The sequence below is a fragment of the Lepidochelys kempii genome, chromosome 4 (genome assembly GCF_965140265.1).
Source record: "Lepidochelys kempii isolate rLepKem1 chromosome 4, rLepKem1.hap2, whole genome shotgun sequence".
Classification (NCBI taxonomy): domain Eukaryota; kingdom Metazoa; phylum Chordata; order Testudines; family Cheloniidae; genus Lepidochelys; species Lepidochelys kempii.
Window position 1 is genome coordinate 66,900,890 of NC_133259.1, and position 20,820 is coordinate 66,921,709.

A 20,820-nucleotide genomic window follows, 5' to 3' on the forward strand; every position below is an offset into this window, starting at 1 on the left:
TACAATGTGAGATTTTTTTCCAAATATGCTTCTTGGATTCTGCATGGACAGCGTCACTTCCCTGAGCACTTTTAAGAGGAAAGCAGCCATTCTGCATCTCCAGCTAAGAGAGCAAACATTCTTTTGGCATGCCTCAAATTTTTCACCTTGGATTTGTGTAATTCAATAAATGACCCTCCAGTGCTGGGGGATGGGAAGAACCTTCTGTCACTCTGCAGTGACCCTTCTGACTTAACAATGGCACTGATGACTCTGAAAATTGTTCTTTTCAATCTGAAGAGAAGTTTTCTCAGTATAGGACTGGGAGACAGACAGGCATGAAAGCTGGAATGGTAAACTCGGGGGATAAAATGAGCAAGTCCACTAATTTGTTGTTGCCTGAATGAAAACAATGAGTAAAATCAATCTTTATTAAAAGAGAAGAGCTTCATAAGCAAAAAGAAGATGCATTTATTATTATTAATTGGCTTCCAGTGATGATGCCAGATTCTAGAGACTCTTACAGATATTGGGGCTCCATTATGCTAAGTACTGTACAAATGCATAGTAAAAAATGGTCCCTGTCTGAGAAGTTTAGAGGCTAAATAGCCATGATGGACAAAGAGTGGTTGCAAGGAAGTTTTATGCTCATTTTACAGATACCAGACTGAGTACCAGAGAGAGGTGAGTGATGTGCCCAGGTGCACACAAGGATCAAGTTCTACTCCAGTGCCTTAACAGTAAGACCTTCCTTCCTTGCATTTACTCTGATCTTTGTAACCTTCATTGAATGCTTCTCAATAATTTCCCTTTATGAGAGACATGCATGTGATGCGAATGATCAAAGATGTCTTCATGGGACTATTTAGACTTATGCTCTCCCCTCCCCTACTCATTCTCTGTGTTCACTCTAGACCAGCTAAATTGGTGGAGTCATCTAATTGTTGTAAAATTTCATCTGAAATTAAGGGTTTCAGAGCAGCAGCCATGTTAGTCTGTATTTGCAAAAAGAAAAGGAGTACTAGTGGCACCTTAGAGACTAACCAATTTATTTGAGAATAAGCTCAAATAAATTGGTTAGTCTCTAAGGTGCCACTAGTACTCCTTTTCTTTTTATCTGAAATTAAAAATTCCAACCACCATACAGGAAAAATGTGGAAGGTTCCATACAAACTGTTTGCAGATGGGCTCCTTGTTGTAATATTCAGGTTTGTTGCAATCAGAACAGCCCGGTGTAGGATGTGATACGTAGAATGTATATTTTGTGTTTGGGAACATGTGAAAAGATGTGTGCTTCTCTGGCAAGGAAAGAGAACAGCCTGGTGAATTGGGTCAGCAAACTGATCGGGTAAACAACTGGGTCTGCAACCTGATCGGGTAAACAACTGAGTTAGCAAACTAAGCTTGGTGTTAGGCAGAAAAGTGTTTATACAATATATAGTGAATAACTTTATATATAGTGAATAACTTGTCACACTGTATTTAAGGCACACATCTGAATGTGGGTGTGTGCTTGTGTTTAACCCTGTGCTGTGCCCTGTTTCAGTGAACTGATCACTCACTGGAGCAGCAAATAAACAACATACTTCTTCAGCTCCAGAGTCTGTGAACCTGTGCATTCCGGGTAGCGGAAAAAGAATCGGTCAATACCCGGCAAACCCAGAAGTCTCAAGTTGTACAGAAAACAAAGAAACAAAAATATCCAATAACTCCCTCACTCAGAATGCTAAATTATTTATCTTTATTTTCTCCTTTCCCCCCCTTCAAATGCTATTCACCTTGAGTACCTTTTGGCAGGAGTGCCTTTCACTACACACAGCCTCCTCTACTTTAAACTTCTCCCAGGCTTTCAAAAATCACCTTTAAATGACACTTTCATATTCATTTTGTGATATTTTTTACAAGTTCTGAGGATTGTTTTTTAAGAGGTTTTTTTTCCTTTTCCACCCAGCGCTAACTTGTGATGCTGTCTCTCATGAGCACAGACGTAGTGAAATGGCTGCCAGCAGTGCTGAGTGAAATCCTATGACAAAGGGAGTGAACTCAGATGGACCCTGACTGGATTGGCCATTCCTACTTATTTATACCTAAGAGCTCCATCACTCTCGCATTTGTGAGGAAAAGAAGAGATTGTGCAGTAATTCCCCCTATAATACATGTACCTGACCTTCTCTAAAATAAACAATTATTATTATTATGTCTTTATTTGTATTACCAAAGCACCTAGGAGCCTGAGCTATGCTAGGTGCTCTTCAAATATTCAAAGGTGCTCTTGTCCTTACTAACCATTTATGTCTTTGGGATTAAAACGGACAAAGGCCTTGACAACAAACATCAGCCTGGTTCTGTCTAAGGGACCAAAACTAGCTCTACCATAAATGCAGAATATGTTTAGTGTGTGAATGGCAGCAAGGGCTTACAGGTACAGATTAAGTATTATATATACTTTATATATAAAATAAGGCCTGATTTTCAGTCAGAAAGTGTGCATCTACTTTGTGTACACTCCACTATATATATACATATAGAAACTTGGACTTGCAGGAGCACAGTACTCTAAAGGCCCGCATCTAGCCATGAGTAGATGTAAGGTGGTTTATAAATCAAACCCAGTGTTTTCTAATTTGCCCAGGGCAGCCTATACCTTGGAGCCAGCCCTGCATCTCAAAAAGTTTGCGGGCTGTCCTGTTTTGTTGTTCCCTGATAGGTTTCCCTTTCAGACTAAGCTTTTCATTACTAAAATCTAATCCATATCTTTGTTTCTATCACTGCTGCCACCGGCATTCTGGGAGTGAATAACTAATACATCACTGGGCTGTGGAAAATAGAAAGATTTAATTGAAAGTTTTGCATCAGCTGCTGCAGGGGGCCTGCACCCTGCTCTTGGCTAATTGTCAAAGTGCTAATTGATAAGAGTGATATTGTCTAAACACAAGCCATTCTATGTGTGTGGGGCTCAGCAGTGGCACTGAGTACTTTTTGCCTATTAAATTCCATTCTCTGGAGAAAAATGCTGTTTGTGGAGCTTGCATGTGGGGTGGGGTGGGGTGGGGAGGGGGGTAGCCTAATGACAAAATAAATGAGAAACAGCATCTCAACCTTTTTCTTATTAAACAGCAGAAATAAGGAAACAAGGAGTAGGAAAATACAGACAAAAACCTGCACTGTATGCTTTTTACCAGAGAGAAATTCTGCTTTTTTAAAAATGACTCCCACAGTAGAAGGTAGGCATAGTTCTTGATGAATCAATAACATGCAGTACAGGCTGTTTAGAACATGTAATCTTGTAGTAAGGACATTTAACCAGGATAAGAAATGTTCTTTTTATTTGTGGAAATAGAAATGATACACAGCAGGGAGATGGATTTTCTCAAGCAGAAATGTTCTGTTCAGTGACAGAAAATAATGTCCTAAAGAAAATCATATTTGACCTGTACCAGAAGGATTCAGTACAAAACACAAAGAGGTATTTCTTTTACTAATGACAGGCAAGTTATTTAATCAATGCGCAGTCTAAGATGTTTCCTTGCAATGTAGCTTCCTGCTCCAGCTTCTCCCGCTATATATTCTAATCTACTTAAGATGTTCTTATTATAATACTTTCAGTTTTGATAGTGTTTCATCTAATGAACTTCAAATGCTTTACCAAAGTTGATATAACTGATGCATAAAGTGATTAAGAAGCTTGGACATGCAGTGAGATATTGGCAGAGATGGGACTTTGACTCTGGCTTCCCAGCTTCTAGAGCAGTTAGTGTGCAACTACCATACCACAGAGAAGCTTGCACAGTTGCTCTGTTTCAAGGCTGGTGCAGGTGAACCCTGTTTATCCGATGGTATCTGGGGTCATCCAAAACTTTTCAGTAAACAGGGGTTCAGCTACATGAGAACTTTACTCCTGCACAACTTAGGTGTCCTGAACAGCTGATAACCTGATATGAAGTAGAGCTTCAGTATCCAGGACAGAGCAAGGTGCTGAGGAGGGGGAGAACCAGATGGGTCCTGGCAAAGGGGGCGGGGAATAGGAATAGGGCTAGGTGTACAGTGCTGTCCCTAGAACCAGCTGAATCAACTCCATTATCTGAGTCCTCTCATCTAGTATTCAACATAGACCAGAACACCATTCCTCCAGAATTTAGGAGCTTAGCTTCAGCCCTGTTTTGCATGTGGGGATTGGAGGCAAGAGAGGATGGAGGAACCAAGGGCCATTATATATGACACACACGCCTCTTGCAGAGGCAACCAGTTTTGGCATTATCCTAATGCAGCCTGCATTTCTCACTGAGATTATGGCAGGCTAAGAAAATGTATAGGGGAAGACCCTATAGAATCTTCCTTGCTGCCCTTGTACAATCATGCTGGGTTAGACTAGTGTTTAGGATATTTCCCTATTAATTTTTAGGGCTTAAAATATCCAATTGGAGATTCATCACCCAGTACAGAGCTCTCTCAATAAGAGATGTCTGGTCTGAATAATATATTCAGACCTAAAAAGAGAGAGGATTATATTCTGGCTTTGGATACATACATGGCTCTCAATGAAGTCAGAGAATGTGATGCACATGTATCTGAAGCCAGAACGTGGCTCTGAACATCACTTTATGTTAAAATTCTTCTCTGTTCATGTGCTAAGATGTTATTTAGTATAAAAACAGCAGTGTATGTCAGAGGGAGAAAACATACTTACGGGAGTGAAGAATGCAGACAATTGCTTCAACAAGCACAATGCTTTAATAGGCCTACAGTTTCATCAATACTTTAGTTAGGCTTGGCAGAATTGTATTTTTTTATGATTTTTGACTGATAATATTTTAAGCACTTTTGTAGATTTTTTAAAATGAAATTTAAATTTTTATAGTTGTGGGAAATTATTGGCGGAACAAACAATGGGAGAGTCAGACGAGTTATTTAATGACAGATGTTGCGATTAAAAAAGTTAAAACTTTATGCCATTAAGACACAAATTGTCAATATCACATGTGAAAAATATACGAAGTAGATATTCTTACATCAACTCTAATAAGTTCGCATGCAGCATTTTTCTTCATTGCCTATCTGTAAATTTCTCTTATTGTCGATGGAAATATTTCTTTTTGTTGGTTTGTGTGTGTGGTGAAACTGACTAACATTTACCAATACAAATCTAGTCCTTCCAAGCCTAACTTTAGTGAATGCTGTCCCTGTCACTTATGCCCCTTTTCACTGTAAGTCATCCCTCTAGTGAGCTTTGGTGAATCTAGCTGTGTGACTTTTAGCTGAGATCTCTTTTCTGAGTAGTGCCCATGCCAGCCTCACACTTGTAAGTGCAGACTGTGTAACACAGGGGACCACATGTCTACCAGAAAAAGTTACTGAATAAAATGTTATGCTAACAAGGTATGTTATGTGACACATTCACTTCGACCTAGCATTCGCCTCAATGGCTTTGCTGACAATTCAAGATCATAAATGGAAATGGGCAAAGAATAGTTAATTGTGTTGAAAACCGTGTTAAAGTTTATGATCTATCACTTTAAATTCTCAGGGCTTTTTCCTGGTGCTGCTTGCAGTCAGGGGGCTTTGTAGGGAACTGTGTAAACAGCCGTCATTTTGCAGACTGACAGCCTACAGTACGGTAGAGTGTGTGTCTCTTTGTTTTGGGGGTCTTGTGTCTTATCACTCTGAATTGTAAGAAATACAGTAGTGTTACCTTGCAACCTTTCAGCCAGAGTATAGTATATTATCTAACGTCTCTGTGTGAACATAAGAAATAGCAAAAGCTAAAGTAAAATAGAAGAGACAGTTGGGGTGCTTAAGAGAGGAAGATTGTTGTTACTGAATTGCAGTATTCAAACAAATTCAGGTGAGCTAGAAAAGCAAGAAAAAAGTCTTTGTTCTAGCTGTGTCAGCCAGAGCATATGTGACAAACTAAAAGCTCTCTGAAGTATTTGCCTTTGATGTTGAAGAGTCTGAATCTTAACTTTCAAGTTAAAGTACTGAATGTATGCTTGATGGTGAGAACTTTGAAACCTAGAAATCTGAGCTGATGTCGGGTGTTAAATTACATATTTCTTGTTGACCTCAGAAAGTTTAATTAAACTCTTTGGCAACAAATGACTTAGGCTATGTCTACACTTGCAGAGTTTTTGTGCTGTCAGTTTCAACGGTGATAGTGAGCCTGTGAAAGAAAAGCACTGGTTTGTGTACTCACTTGCTTCCACAGGCGTCAGAGGGTGTTTACATTTGCAGCACTTCCATCCTGGATGAGAGCAGTGCACTGAGGGCAGCTTATCTCACAGTGCAGCTCTCTCCATTTTGATAATGGGTCTTGTGGGAAGTGAGGGATGATCACAGGGCATCCTGGGTCCCTGCACAGCCTCCTCTCCCCAAACGCTGGTCAGCTCCAGTAGCCAGAGGTGAAAGTAAGGCGGTATGGGCCGGTACAGCGTACCGGTAAAAAGTGGCCACCTGTACTGGCCCGTACCGCTGACTTTAAAGCGCTGCCATGGCAGCGCTTTAAAGGACCCTGCTTAAAGAGCTGCCATGGCAGCGCTTTAACATTGCTGCTCCTTTTGCACCCCCCTGTCGGCGGCCTTGCTGGGTCCCTACTGGCAGGGCCGCTGAAGGGGGGGTGCAAAAGGGGCAGCGACATTAAAGCACTGCCATGGCAGCGCTATAAGCAGGGTCCTTGAAAATGCTACTGCGGCAAAAGGACTCTGCTTAAAGCACTGCCACAGAAGTACTTTAACATCCCTGCCCCTTTTGCCCCCGCTCCCCGCCCCGGGCTGCCAACAGGAGTGGGGGCAAAAGGAGCAGCTACCTCAGGGCCTGCGATTTTAAAGGGCCCGGGCTGGAGTCTTGAGCGGCGCAAATGGGCTGGCTGGGAGATGCTCGCCCTCCCGCCCCCGCTCCGCCCCTTCCACCCTAGGCCCCCCATACCAGTAAGAGACACATTTTACTTTCACCCCTGCCAGTAGCTCAGCACTGCTCCAAGCAGGGGATTGTTTGCTCCATGGAGCAGGCATTGTCACCTGGCTGGATAAGTGAGCACTTGCCGAGAAAACAGGAAGGGGCGTTTCAAAGTTCCTGGGGCTTTACAGGGGGAGGGGGGGGTGTCTGTTTACCTGGCATCAGAGCAGCAGAGCTGCTGGACAGAGTGGTCACCTAGGCACTGTGGGGATATTTTCAGGAGACTAAAAGCTGTGTAAACAGGAAGAACGTGTCTACACTTGCATATCACTGCAAAATCATCACCGGTAATGGCTGTACACCTCTCATTGAGGTGATTTCCTTGTTGTGGTGAAACTTCTGAGTTTCACCCCAAACAGTCATTGGCAAGTGTAGACGCTCTCATGGTTTTTGTGCAAAAAAGGGACTTTTTCCACTTTAAATGGCAAGTGTAGACATGCCCTCAGAATATGTCATAGCTAGAGGTGTTATTAGAAGGAAGGTCATCATGAAGAATTCCAGCTAATAGAACAGAGATTCAGTGATACTTAAATAGTCTAAGCATGGTGATCAATTTTCATGTAAACAAAGGAAAACATAATGCATTAATTTCTATCACTATAAACTATATGTAGTAAGATAATTTGTAATGAAAATCTGCATTTGTATTTCTGAAGATAATTTCATGAATTCATGTCTGAATACCAGGATTACACAGGAATTAAACATGATTGAAAGTTTAATTTTAAAAGACACATATTACACCGTTAATTATTTTCATGACATTTTATCAGGGTCACACTGGAATCCTGAACTGTTTAGTTAGAGATGTAACTCCCTCCCATGGACTGAGATCTTCCTGAAAGATTCAGCCTTGTCTTTATACCTTGTCATTTTATGAGGAGCTGAGTGCAAAAGAGACAAGTGTTTCTTGGTGTCAACTACAGGAGCTTCTCCTTTAGTTCAGTGCAAAAACTGAAAGCCTAATTTTTCAGGCCTGTAAATCACTCTGACTTAGTATATACTATGGAGTATTCGTGCTGATATCTGCTTACCTCCGGTTGTGAATGTTACTGTAGAAAATACCAAGTCTTCTTTCAATGTTGGCTCAAACAAACCCCACAGATCCAAACACCCCGAATTTTGGCAGTTTTCAGAATTTGGAGTTGGCCCTGAATAGCATGCTGATGCCAAATCTCAATAATTGGTCAAGCTAAAATCCAAGACTCATTAAAATCCCACAAAGTAATGTTCTGTCCAGCCTAATATGAAAGAAAGCATGCTAACAACTTAATGTACTGAAAGGTTGTTTAAAAAGGTATCAGCTAAGAAGATACATGCTCACTATTTCTCTAGATTCTCTCTGCAACTGAATTCATGTTTTCTTTTTTCTTTTTTTTTTCTTTTTATACATTTAGAGCTTGTGACATTCAGAAGAGTGGACAAAACATTCTGAAAATAAAGGGGGGCGGGGCAGCAGTTCCCGGATGGCTGGAGCAGCCGCAGTCCACAGCCCCGGGCAGCAGTTCCCAGCCGGCTGGCCAGAGCAGCCGTGGTCTGTGGCCTCAGGAAGCGGTCCCTGACGAGAGCATCCACAGCCCCGGGCAGTGGTCCCCAGCCAGTTGGCCGGAGCGTCCATGGCTCTGGGCAGCAATCCCCTCCCAGACAGCTGGAGCAGCTGCAGTCTGTGGGCCCCGGCAGCTAGAGCCGCTGGCCCCAGGCACGCCTCCCCCAGCATTGCCCCCCATGACATGCCCTCCAGCAGAAGCCCCCACACACACATAGAGTGCCCCCTCCCATTTAAACACAGGTACTTTTAGTAAAAGTCATGGACAGGTCACGGGCCATGAATTTTTGTTTATTGCACATGACCTGTCCATGACTTTTACTAAAACTACCCGTGACTAAACCATAGCCTTAATCATGGCCTAGTTTCATTTCTTATGTGCAAACAGAATATACTCCGACCCATAATAGAGATACTAGATATTTTAAAAGGGCCAATTTCCCAAATCTGAAAACAATCATTAGTAAAACTAAATAGGAGGAAATGTTTAAACAAAAATGTGAGTGATAATTGGAAATTGATTAAGAGTGTTTTATTAGATTCCAGGGGAAAATAAAAACACAATTCAGCAATCATATAAGAAGTCGTCTATTAAAAATGAATAGAATATTTTGGCTAAGAAGGGAAGAAAATATAGCAATTATTTAAAATATATATATATATATATATATATATATATATATATATATATATATATATATATATATATATAACAAATGTAAAAAAGGCATAGTTGATAGTGATGAGTACAAATTGCCAATTCGGAAATGCAGATAATTGATAAGCTAAAGGCATCAATGAAAGTATATGGCCAGTAAGATTAAGGACAATGAATTATTTTAATATACTGGGAACTAATGAAATACTAATCTACTATAAAAATCCTGTAGATCTGATACTAGATAAGGATGGTAAAATTGTCAATTACCATCCAGAAAAGGGACAAGAAGTCTATAAATATTTCTATTCTGTATTTGGAAAGAATCAGGATGGTGTAGTCAGATCATCCAGTGATTCAGAAATACTTTCTTTTCCATCAGTAACAACAGGAGGATGCTAAACAGCAACTATTAAACATTTTAAAATCATGAGAACCAGATAATGTACACACAAGAGTATTAAAAGAATATCATAGGCTGATATGGGACAGAATGTGTAAAAGATTAAAGGATGGTAGCATAATTAATACTAGTCCACATAGATTTATGGAGAAATGCATCTTTTCAAACAAACTTGATATTGTTTTTCAGTGAAATTCCAGTTTGATAAAGATAACTATGTGACTATAATATACTTAGGTTTCTGTAAGGTATTTGACTTAGTCCTGCATGGGACCGGATGCAATGCATCCGAGGATGCCGAGGGAGTTGGCTGATGTGATTCCTGAGCCATTAGCCATTATCTTTGAAAACTCATGGTGATAGGGGGAAGGTCCCAGATGACTGGAAAAAGGCTAATGTAGTGCCCATCTTTTAAAATGGGAAGGAGGAGTATCCAGGGAACTATAGACCGGTCAGCCTCACCTCAGTCCCCAGAAAAATCATGGAGCAGTTCCTCAAGGAATCCATTTTGAAGCACTTGGAGAAGAAGAAGGTGATCAGGAAAAGTCAACATGGATTCACCAAGGGTAAGTCATGACTGACACACCTGATTGCCTTCTATGATGAGATAACTGGCTCTGTGGATATGGGGAAAGCAGTGGATGTGATATACCTTGACTTTAGCAAAGCTTTTGATATGGTCTCCCACTGTATTCTTGCCAGCAAGTTTAAGAAGTATGGATTGGGTGAAAGGACGATAAGGTGGATAGACAGCTGGCTAGATAGTGGGGCTCAACGGGTAGTGATCAATGGCTCGATGTCTAGTTGGCAGCCATTATCAAGTGGAATGCCCTGGGATCGGTCCTGGAGCCGGTTTTGTTCAACGTCTTCATTAATGATCTGGATGATGGGATGAATTGCATCCTCAGCAAGTTTGTGGATGACACTACGCTGCGGGGAGAGGTAGATACTCTGGAGGGTAAAGATAGGGTCCAAAGTAACCTAGACAAATTGGAGGATTGGGCCAAAAGAAATCTGATGAGGTTCAACAAGGACAAGTGCAGAGTTCTGCACTTTGGATGGAAGTATCCCATGCACTGCTACAGGCTGGGGACCAACTGGCTAAGCGGCAGTTCTGCAGAAAAGGACCTGGGGATTACAGTGGATGAGAAGCTGGATATGAGTCAACAGTGTGCCCTTGTTGCCAAGAAGTCTAACGGCATATTGACAGCATTAGTAGGAGTATTGCTAACAAATTGAGGGAAGTGATTATTCCCCTCTATTCGGCACTGGTGAGGCCACATCTGGAGTATTTCATCTAGTTTTGGGCCCCCGCTACAGAAAGGAAGTAGGCAAATTGGAGAGAGTCCAGCGGAGGGCAACAAAAATGATTAGGGTGTACAGGGAGATGTCAGCAAACCAGTAAAGTGCCTGAAACCAACCATTGCTTATTGCTAAAAGCAGCCAAGTCGGCATGCTGTAAATTGGCCATGCCGCAGCCACAACTTGACCAAGGCAGGAGGGGAGGGGGTTTTGGGTGCCACAGAAAGGGCAGCTTAACCCTGCGTCCTTCCTCATAAGAACTGTGTTGAAGTTGCTGATACATGCATCTTAGAAGAGCAGGATGTTTCCTCAGGAATGTGTCTAACAGGATCTCAAGGCTGCAAACTCTGGGAAAAACCCACATCTGGTTAATCAATAATCAGAAGGAACCTCTTGCTTGACCATTGGAACTGCTTGCTTAACAAGTTTTCTTTAAAAGACATGTAATTCTATTACTAATGTACAAATAAGGGGGGAAAGTTTGAGGTAGTTGGACTCTTCTGGACTCTCCCTCTGGATACATCTTGCAGTCCCCGGCAGCAGATGGGCTCCTGCTGTGCCACTCGAGAGCCATGCTCAGCTTTGGTAATTATCGAGAGTTGGGGATGTTTTACTAACCTGTTGCAGACATGTGTGTAAGTGCTTGAGACTAAGTAAAGTGCAGCTTTAAGTGAAAGCACGCTTGTGTTGTCCTATTTGTGCCAGCCATCTATCAGTCGGACGGCCGTGTCTCCCCTGATTTATTTCCTGACACCACCTCTCATAGAGTAAAAGTTACCGAGAGCTTTGGGTTGAAAGAACCCCGGGTAACAAGGGGGCTGGAGCACATGACTTACGAGGAGAAGCTCAGGGAACTGGGCTTATTTAGTCTGTGGACGAGAAGAGTGAGGGGGGATTTGATAGCAGCCTTCAACTACCTGAAAGAGGGATTCCAAAGAGGATGGAGCTAGGCTGTTCTCAGTGGTGACAGATGACAGAATAAGGAGCAATGGTCTCAAGTTTCAGTGGGGGAGATCTAGGTTGGATATTAGGAAAAACTTTTTCACTAGGAGGGTGGTGAAACACTGGAATGGGTTACCTAGGGAGGTGGTGGAATCTCCATCCTTAATGGTTTTTAAGACCCAGCTTGAGAAAGCCTTGATTGGGATGATTTAGTTGGGGTTGATCCTGCTTCGAGTGGGGGGTGGACTAGATGATCTCCTGAGGTCTCTTCCAACCCTGATCTTCTATGATTCTATGCCAGTGATTTGTTTTTAAAGTTAACACCATATAAAAACAATATAATCCATATTAAATGGATTAAAAACTGGCTGACCAATACATCTAAAAAATAATTTTAAATGGGGAATCATCACCATACTGGAGTGTTTCTAGTGGGATCTCACAGGGTTCTGTTCTTGTCTCAATGCTATTCAATATCTTTATCAATGATCTGGAAAAAATATAAAATAATTACTGGTAAATTTTGCAGATGACAAAAAAAATGGTGCATTGGCAAATAATGACCAGTAATAATAAGGTCTGGATTTACAGTCTGGATTGCTTGTAAGGGGGGCTCATTTAGCAATATGTGTTTTAATTAATCTAAATGCCATGTAATATATTTATGAACAAAGAGTGTAGGTCATTCAAGATGGGATACAGTATCCTGGAATTCAGTGACCCTAAAAAGGAGTTTAGGGTCATGTTAGAAAACCATCTGAATATGAGCTCTCTGTGCAATGCTGTAGCTGAAGAGGGCATGCAATCCTTGGATGCATAAGCGAGAAAAATCAAGTAGTAGTAAGGAAGTTTGTATCACCTCTGTATGTGGCATTAGTGACACCATGACTGGAATACTGGGTCTTGTTCCAGTGTCCACACTTCAAAATGGATGTTGAAAAATTGGAAAGGGTTGGAAAAAAGCAGTAAGAATATTTGAGATCGAGAAAACTTGCCTTATAATGTGAGACATTAGAAACTCAATCTATTTAGTTTAAGATTAAGTAAAAACTTGATCACAGTCTACAAATACCTATGTGAGGAAGAGATTTCTGATAGTAAATGGCTCTTTAATGTAGCAGAAAAAGGCAAAATGAAATCTAGTGGTTGGGGATGAAGCTAGTCAAATTCAGACTATAAGTGTGGTGCAGATTGTTAACAATGAGCATAATTAAGCATTGGAACAGTTTACCAGGAATGTGGTGGATTCTCCATCACTTGCAGTCTTTAAGATGGTCTGTCTTTCTCATAGGGTATGTCTACACTACGGAATAAGGTCGAATTTATAGAAGTCGGTTTTTTAGAAATCGGTTTTATATATTCGAGTGTGTGTGTCCCCACAGAAAATGCTCTAAGTGCATTAAGTGCATTAACTAGGCGGAGCGCTTCCACAGTACCGAGGCTAGAGTCGACTTCCGGAGCGTTGCACTGTGGGTAGCTATCCCACAGTTCCCGCAGTCTCCGCTGCCCATTGGAATTCTGGGTTGAGATCCCAATGCCTGATGGGGCTAAAACATTGTCGCGGGTGGTTCTGGGTACATATCGTCAGGCCCCCGTTCCCTCCCTCTCTCCCTCCGTGAAAGCAAGGGCAGACAATCATTTCGCGCCTTTTTTCCTGAGTTACCTGTGCAGACGCCATACCACGGCAAGCATGGAGCCCGCTCAGGTAACCGTCACCCTATGTCTCCTGGGTGCTGGCAGACGCGGTACGGCATTGCTACACAGTAGTATCAACCCCTTGCCTTTTGGCAGCAGACGGTGCAATATGACTGGTAGCCGTCCTCGTCGTGTCCGAGGTGCTCCTGGCCACGTCGTGTGGGAGCACCTGGGCAGACATGGGCACAGGGACTAAATTTGGAGTGACTTGATCAGGTCATTCTCTTTAGTCCTGCAGTCAGTCCTATTGAACCTTCTCATGGTGAGCAGGCAGGTGTTACGGATTGCTAGCAGTCATACTGTACCATCTTCTGCCGGGCAGGCAAGAGATGAGGATGGCTAGCAGTCGTACTGTACCATCGTCTGCCGAGCAGCCATGAGATGTGGATGGCATGCAGTCCTTCTGCACCGTCTGCTGCCAGCCAAAGATGTAAAAGATAGATGGAGTGGATCAAAACAAAAAATAGACCAGATTTGTTTTGTACTCATTTGCCTCCTCCCCTGTCTAGGGGACTCATTCTTCTAGGTCACACTGCAGTCACTCACAGAGAAGGTGCAGCGAGGTAAATCTAGCCATGTATCAATCAGAGGCCAGGCTAACCTCCTTGTTCCAATAAGAACAATAACTTTGGTGCACCATTTCTTATTGGAACCCTCCGTGAAGTCCTGCCTGAAATACTCCTTGATGTAAAGACACCCCCTTTGTTGATTTTAGCTCCCTGAAGCCAACCCTGTAAGCCGTGTCGTCAGTCGCCCCTCCCTCCATCAGAGCAATGGCAGACAATCATTCCGCGCTTTTTTCAGTGCGGACGCCATACCAAGGCAAGCATGGAGGCCGCTCAGCTCACTTTGGCAATTAGGAGCACATTAAACACCACACGCATTATCCAGCAGTATATGCAGCACCAGAACCTGGCAAAGCGATGCCGGGCGAGGAGGCGACGTCAGCGCGGTCACGTGAGTGATCAGGACATGGACACAGATTTCTCTGAAAGCATGGGCCCTGCCAATGCATGCATCATGGTGCTAATGGGGCAGGTTCATGCTGTGGAACGCCGATTCTGGGTTCGGGAAACAAGCACAGACTGGTGGGACCGCATAGTGTTGCAGGTCTGGGACGATTCCCAGTGGCTGCGAAACTTTCGCATGCATAAGGGCACTTTCATGGAACTTTGTGACTTGCTTTCCCCTGCCCTGAGGCGCATGAATACCAAGATGAGAGCAGCCCTCACAGTTGAGAAGCGAGTGGCGATAGCCCTGTGGAAGCTTGCAACGCCAGACAGCTACCGGTCAGTTGGGAATCAATTTGGAGTGGGCAAATCTACTGTGGGGGCTGCTGTGATGCAAGTAGCCCACGCAATCAAAGATCTGCTGATATCAAGGGTAGTGACCCTGGGAAATGTGCAGGTCATAGTGGATGGCTTTGCTGAAATGGGATTCCCTAACTGTGGTGGGGCAATAGACCGAACCCATATCCCTATCTTGGCACGGGAGCAGCAAGCCGCCGAGTACATAAACCGCAAGGGGTACTTTTCGATAGTGCTGCAAGCACTGGTGGATCACAAGGGACGTTTCACCAACATCAACGTGGGATGGCCGGGAAAGGTACATGATGCTCGCATCTTCAGGAACTCTGGTCTGTTTCAAAAGCTGCAGGAAGGGACTTTATTCCCAGACCAGAAAATAACTGTTGGGGATGTTGAAATGCCTATATGTATCCTTGGGGACCCAGCCTACCCCTTAATGCCATGGCTCATGAAGCCGTACACAGGCAGCCTGGACAGTAGTCAGGAGCTGTCCAACTACAGGCTGAGCAAGTGCAGAATGGTGGTAGAATGTGCATTTGGACGTTTAAAGGCGCTGGTGCAGTTTACTGACTCGCTTAGACCTCAGCGAAACCAATATTCCCACTGTTATTACTGCTTGCTGTGTGCTCCACAATATCTGTGAGAGTAAGGGGGAAACGTTTATGGTGGGGTGGGAGGTTGAGGCAAATCGCCTGGCTGCTGGTTCTGCGCAGCCAGACACCAGGGCGGTTAGAAGAGCACAGGAGGGCGCGGTATGCATCAGAGAAGCTTTGAAAACCAGTTTCATGACTGGCCAGGCTACGGTGTGAAAGTTCTCTTTGTTTCTCCTTGATGTAACCCCCCGCCCCTTGGTTCACTCTACTTCCCTGTAAGCTAACCACCCTCCCCTCCTCCCTTCAATCACCGCTTGCAGAGGCAATAAAGTCATTGTTGCTTCACATTCATGCATTCTTTATTCATTCCTCACACAAATAGGGGGATGACTACCAAGGTAGCCCAGGAGGGGTGGTGGAGGAGGGAAGGAAAATGCCACACAGCATTTTAAAAGTTTACAACTTTAAAATCTATTGAATGACAGCCTTCTTTTTTTTGGGCAATCCTCTGTGGTGGAGTGGCTGGTTGGCCGGTGGCCCCCCCACCGAGTTCTTGGGCGTCTGGGTGTGGAGGCTATGGAACTTGGGGAGGAGGGCGGTTGGTTACACAGGGGCTGCAGTGGCAGTCTGTGCTCCAGCTGCCTTTCCTGCAGCTCAGCCATACACTGGAGCATACTGGTTTGGTCCTCCAGCAGCCTCAGCATTGAATCCTGCCTCCTCTCATCACGCCGCCGCCACATTTGAGCTTCAGCCCTGTCTTCAGCCCACCACTTACTCTCTTCAGCCCGCCACCTCTCCTCCCGGTCATTTTGTGCTTTCCTGCACTCTGACATTATTTGCCTCCACGCATTCGTCTGTTCTCTGTCAGTGTGGGAGGACAGCATGAGCTCAGAGAACATTTCATCGCGAGTGTGGTTTTTTTTCTTTCTAAGGTTCACTAGCCTCTGGGAAGGAGAAGATCCTGTGATCATTGAAACACATGCAGCTGGTGGAGAAAAAAAAAGGGACAGCGGTATTTAAAAAGACACATTTTATAAAACAGTGGCTACACTCTTTCAGGGTAAACCTTGCTGTTAACATTACATACATAGCACATGTGCTTTCATTACAAGGTCGCATTTTGCCTCCCCCCACTGCGTGGCTACCCCCTCAACCTTCCCCCCTCCCTGTGGCTAACAGTGGGGAACATTTCTGTTTAGCCACAGGCAAACAGCCCAGCAGGAATGGGCTCCTCTGAGTGTCCCCTGAAGAAAAGCACTCTATTTCAACCAGGTGACCATGAATGATATCTCACTCTTCTGAGGATAACACAGAGAGATAAAGAACAGATGTTGTTTGAACGCCAGCAAACATACACTGCAATGCTTTGTTGTACAATGATTCCCGAGTACGTGTTATTGGCCTGGAGTGGTAAAGTGTCCTACCATGAAGGACACAATAAGGCTGCCCTCCCCAGAAACCTTTTGCAAAGGCTTTGGGAGTACATCCAGGAGAACCGCGAATGCCAGGGCAAAGTAATCCTTTCACATGCTTGCTTTTAAACCATGTATAGTATTTTAAAAGGTACACTTACCGGAGGTCCCTTCTCCGCCTGCTGGGTCCAGGAGGCAGCCTTGGGTGGGTTCGGGGGGTACTGGCTCCAGGTCCAGGGTGAAAAACAGTTCCTGGCTGTCGGGAAAACCAGTTTCTCCGCTTGCTTGCTGTGAGCTATCTACAACCTCCTCCTCCTCATCATCTTCTTTGTCCCCAAACCCTGCTTCCGTATTGCCTCCATCTCCATTGAAGGAGTCAAACAACATGGCTGGGGTAGTGGTGGCTGAACCCCCTAAAATGGCATGCAGCTCATCATAGAAGCGGCATGTTTGGGGCTCTGACTCGGAGCGGCCGTTTGCCTCTCTGGTTTTCTGGTAGGCTTGCCTCAGCTCCTTCAGTTTCATGCGGCACTGCTTCGGGTCCCTGTTATAGCCTCTGTCCTTCATGCCCTGGGAGATTTTGACAAAGGTTTTGGCATTTCAAAAACTGGAACGGAGTTCTGATAGCACGGATTCCTCTCCCCAAACAGCGATCAGATCCCGTACCTGCTGTTCGGTCCATGCTGGAGCTCTTTTGAGATTCTGGGACTCCATCATGGTCACCTGTGCTGATGAGCTCTGCATGGTCACCTGCAGCTTGCCACGCTGGTCAAACAGGAAATGAGATTCAAAAGTTCGCGGTTCTTTTCCGTCTACCTGGCCAGTGCATCTGAGTTGAGAGTGCTGTCCAGAGCGGTCACAATGGAGCACTCTGGGATAGCTCCCGGAGGCCAATACCATCGAATTGTGTCCACAGTACCCCAAATTCGAGCCGGCAAGGCCGATTTAAGCGCTAATCCACTTGTCAGGGGTGGAGTAAGGAAATCGATTTTAAGAGCCCTTTAAGTCGAAATAAAGGGCTTCATCGTGTGGACGGGTGCAGGTTTACATCGATTTAATGCTGCTAAATTCGACCCAAAGTCCTAGTGTAGACCAGGGCATAGAATCATAGAATCATAGAATATCAGGGTTGGAAGGAACCTCAGGAGGTCATCTAGTCCAACCCCCTGCTCAAAGCTGGACCGATCCCCAATTAAATCATCCCAGCCAGGGCTTTGTCAAGCCTGACCTTAAAAACTTCTAAGGAAGGAGAATCCACCACCTCCCTAGGTAACGCATTCCACTGTTTCACCACCCTCCTAGTGAAAAAGTTTTTCCTAATATCCAACCTAAATCTCCCCCACTGCAACTTGAGACCATCACTCCTTGTTCTGTCATCTGCTACCACTGAGAACAGTCTAGAGCCACTCTCTTTGGAACCCCCTTTCAGGTAGTTGAAAGCAGCTATCAAATCCCCCCTCATTCTTCTCTTCCGTAGACTAAACAATCCCAGTTCCCTCAGCCTCTCCTCATAAGTCATGTGTTCCAGACCCCTAATCATTTTTGTTGCCCTCCGCTGGACTCTTTCCAATTTTTCCAGATCCTTCTTGTAGTGTGGGGCCCAAAACTGGACACAGTACTCCAGATGAGGCCTCACCGGTGTCAAAAAGAGGGGAATTATCACGTCCCTTGATCTGCTGGCAATGCCCCTACTTATACATCCCAAAATGCCATTGGCCTTCTTGGCAACAAGGGCACACTGTTGACGCGTATCCAGCTTCTCGTCCACTAAAAGATGCTTGAGCTCAAACAGCAGCTGTCACACTGATGCAGAAATTATTGGATGATCTACTGACTTGTGTTATGCAGGAGGTCAGACTAGATGATCATAATGGTCTCTTCTGCGCTTAAAATCTATGAAAGGTGCCAAACTGGCAGCCCTGGAGACTGACAGCCTTTATTTACCAGGACAACAGATAAAATATGAAAAGCAGCAGGGCAAGCTTTCCCACTACCATGCTTCAAATTCCTACTGCAGGGACCACCTCTACAGGAGAGATGGTGATTTATTATCAATGTCCATTTAGTCCTTGGCCACTCTATTGAGGTGTCACCTCATACAATGTGGTTTTATTTGTAAGAATCACTAGTTTTCACTAGGAATCAGACAGAGGACCAATTCATTTAGCTACCAGCTGGTAATGACTATTGGCTACTGCCAAACAGGGCTGGATATGAATCAGTGACCTAAAATGAAAGGCTCCATATTCCATTATCATGAAATGCAGTCCTCTCACTAGCCACCCACACACCTTCATGAGCAATGGAAAAGGTCCTTCTCCTCCCAGCAGGAAATTTTAACCTTATCTGCTAGCTGACCTTTCTCCACAGGACTGCTCTGAGATCAATGCTAGTAGCTCTTCAATCCCAGTTTCCGTTTCTGTTGTGTGCCACTTTCCCCATTCTGGTTCCCAGCCTGAGGGAGGCAACAGGAAGTGGTAGAAGGGAGAGGCAAGTTATGATGAGAGAGTGCAGGTTATAGAATTGGGGAGGTACCCACAAGAGGGTAAGCTCTCTCAGAAGTCCCAGCCTCAGGCCTGCAGTTAGGTTTCCTCCCTGCCACAACATCCCCTTCAAAGTTATCGTCCAACCTCTAGGTATTAACCAGTTGTTCGGTGGTACTGATCTTAATGTTAGTTAGTGTACAGTGTTAAAGCATTTAATTGGGCTGGGCTGAGAGCTAACATACAAAGGTCCTGAGCAACAGGACATGTCGGAAATGCAATAAGTGTCTCTACCTATGCAAGTACTTATAAGGCCTTCATTACTGTGGTATATGCATACCCGCCACCCGCACCCACACACATAAAAAAGTGTCCATGACCTTAGCAAATATTTCCTTAGCAAATATTACCAGGATAACAGAAAATCACTTTTGAAGATTTCAGTTTATTAGAGGAACCTGTAGTGTCGCTCATGGTAGAGATGAGATGAGACTCATTTGTCCCATAATTAATACAGAGGGTCTTGTTTACGTGGAGTATGGACAGACCCATAGTTCTTTCTGGCTCTTATTAGTTTCCTGACTTATAAAACACAACCTATGCTGCCTAGTGTCACACCCCAAATCCTTCAGCAGAAGTCCTGGCCTGGACTCAGCAGTCATGGAAGAAAGAGTTGACTACACTGCAGAACCACAATCATAAGCTTACTGTAGCGTCCCTTTTTTGAAAAATTTACACAAAGCTCTCTGAATTATTTACTATATGTCATAGATTTGATTAAGAATTTCCCTAGCAGGCAGTCATATAACTTTTACTGAGCCTACAGAAACAGGGCTTATTGGGAATCAGCTTTTGCTGAACACTGACTTTGTGAGAAATATGTATTGAATCTTTTCTATAATTAAGTGTCCTCTACATATTACTTTTAAAGAAACACCTAATGAGGCATTGGGTATCTTCAGGATTTCATTGCCTTCCAAGACTGCTGTTATATGAGCTTTTTCATTTTCATTACTGGATTCACTCTGTATCGTAAACCTGAAAAGCCTGAGAAAAAGCTTGTTAGCAAATGTTTTATGGCAGCCCAACTGTATTTTGTGGTTTTGCTAGGTAGAGGGGGCACTGGCCACTGTGTTAATGCTTCCCCATAGCTGTGTGACAGCCGAATAGATAACATGACTTTTTTTTTTTATTATGGCACTTTTAAAATAATAGCTAAAAAGCCAAATCTCATCTCTGGATAGTGAAAAAAACAAGCTGCTGCATCAGCTGGTTTTATTTCAAAATCAGGCCAAACATGAACGATCCTAAGAAAACATCCCTTTAATACTAAGTCAGGGTTTGATGACGCTAATACATGAAGAAGAGCTAGCAAGCTGAAAAATCTGCAGCGTTATCTATGAAGAAACCAGCAGCAGGATAACAAACTTTGCCCGCAGAAGTGTACAAACACTATATCGTCATAATCACCAGAAGCTACATTGTACAAAGACATATAAGAGCCTCAGGTTGAAAGCAGAGTTGTAGCAAATGATGTGTACATAGGTATAAG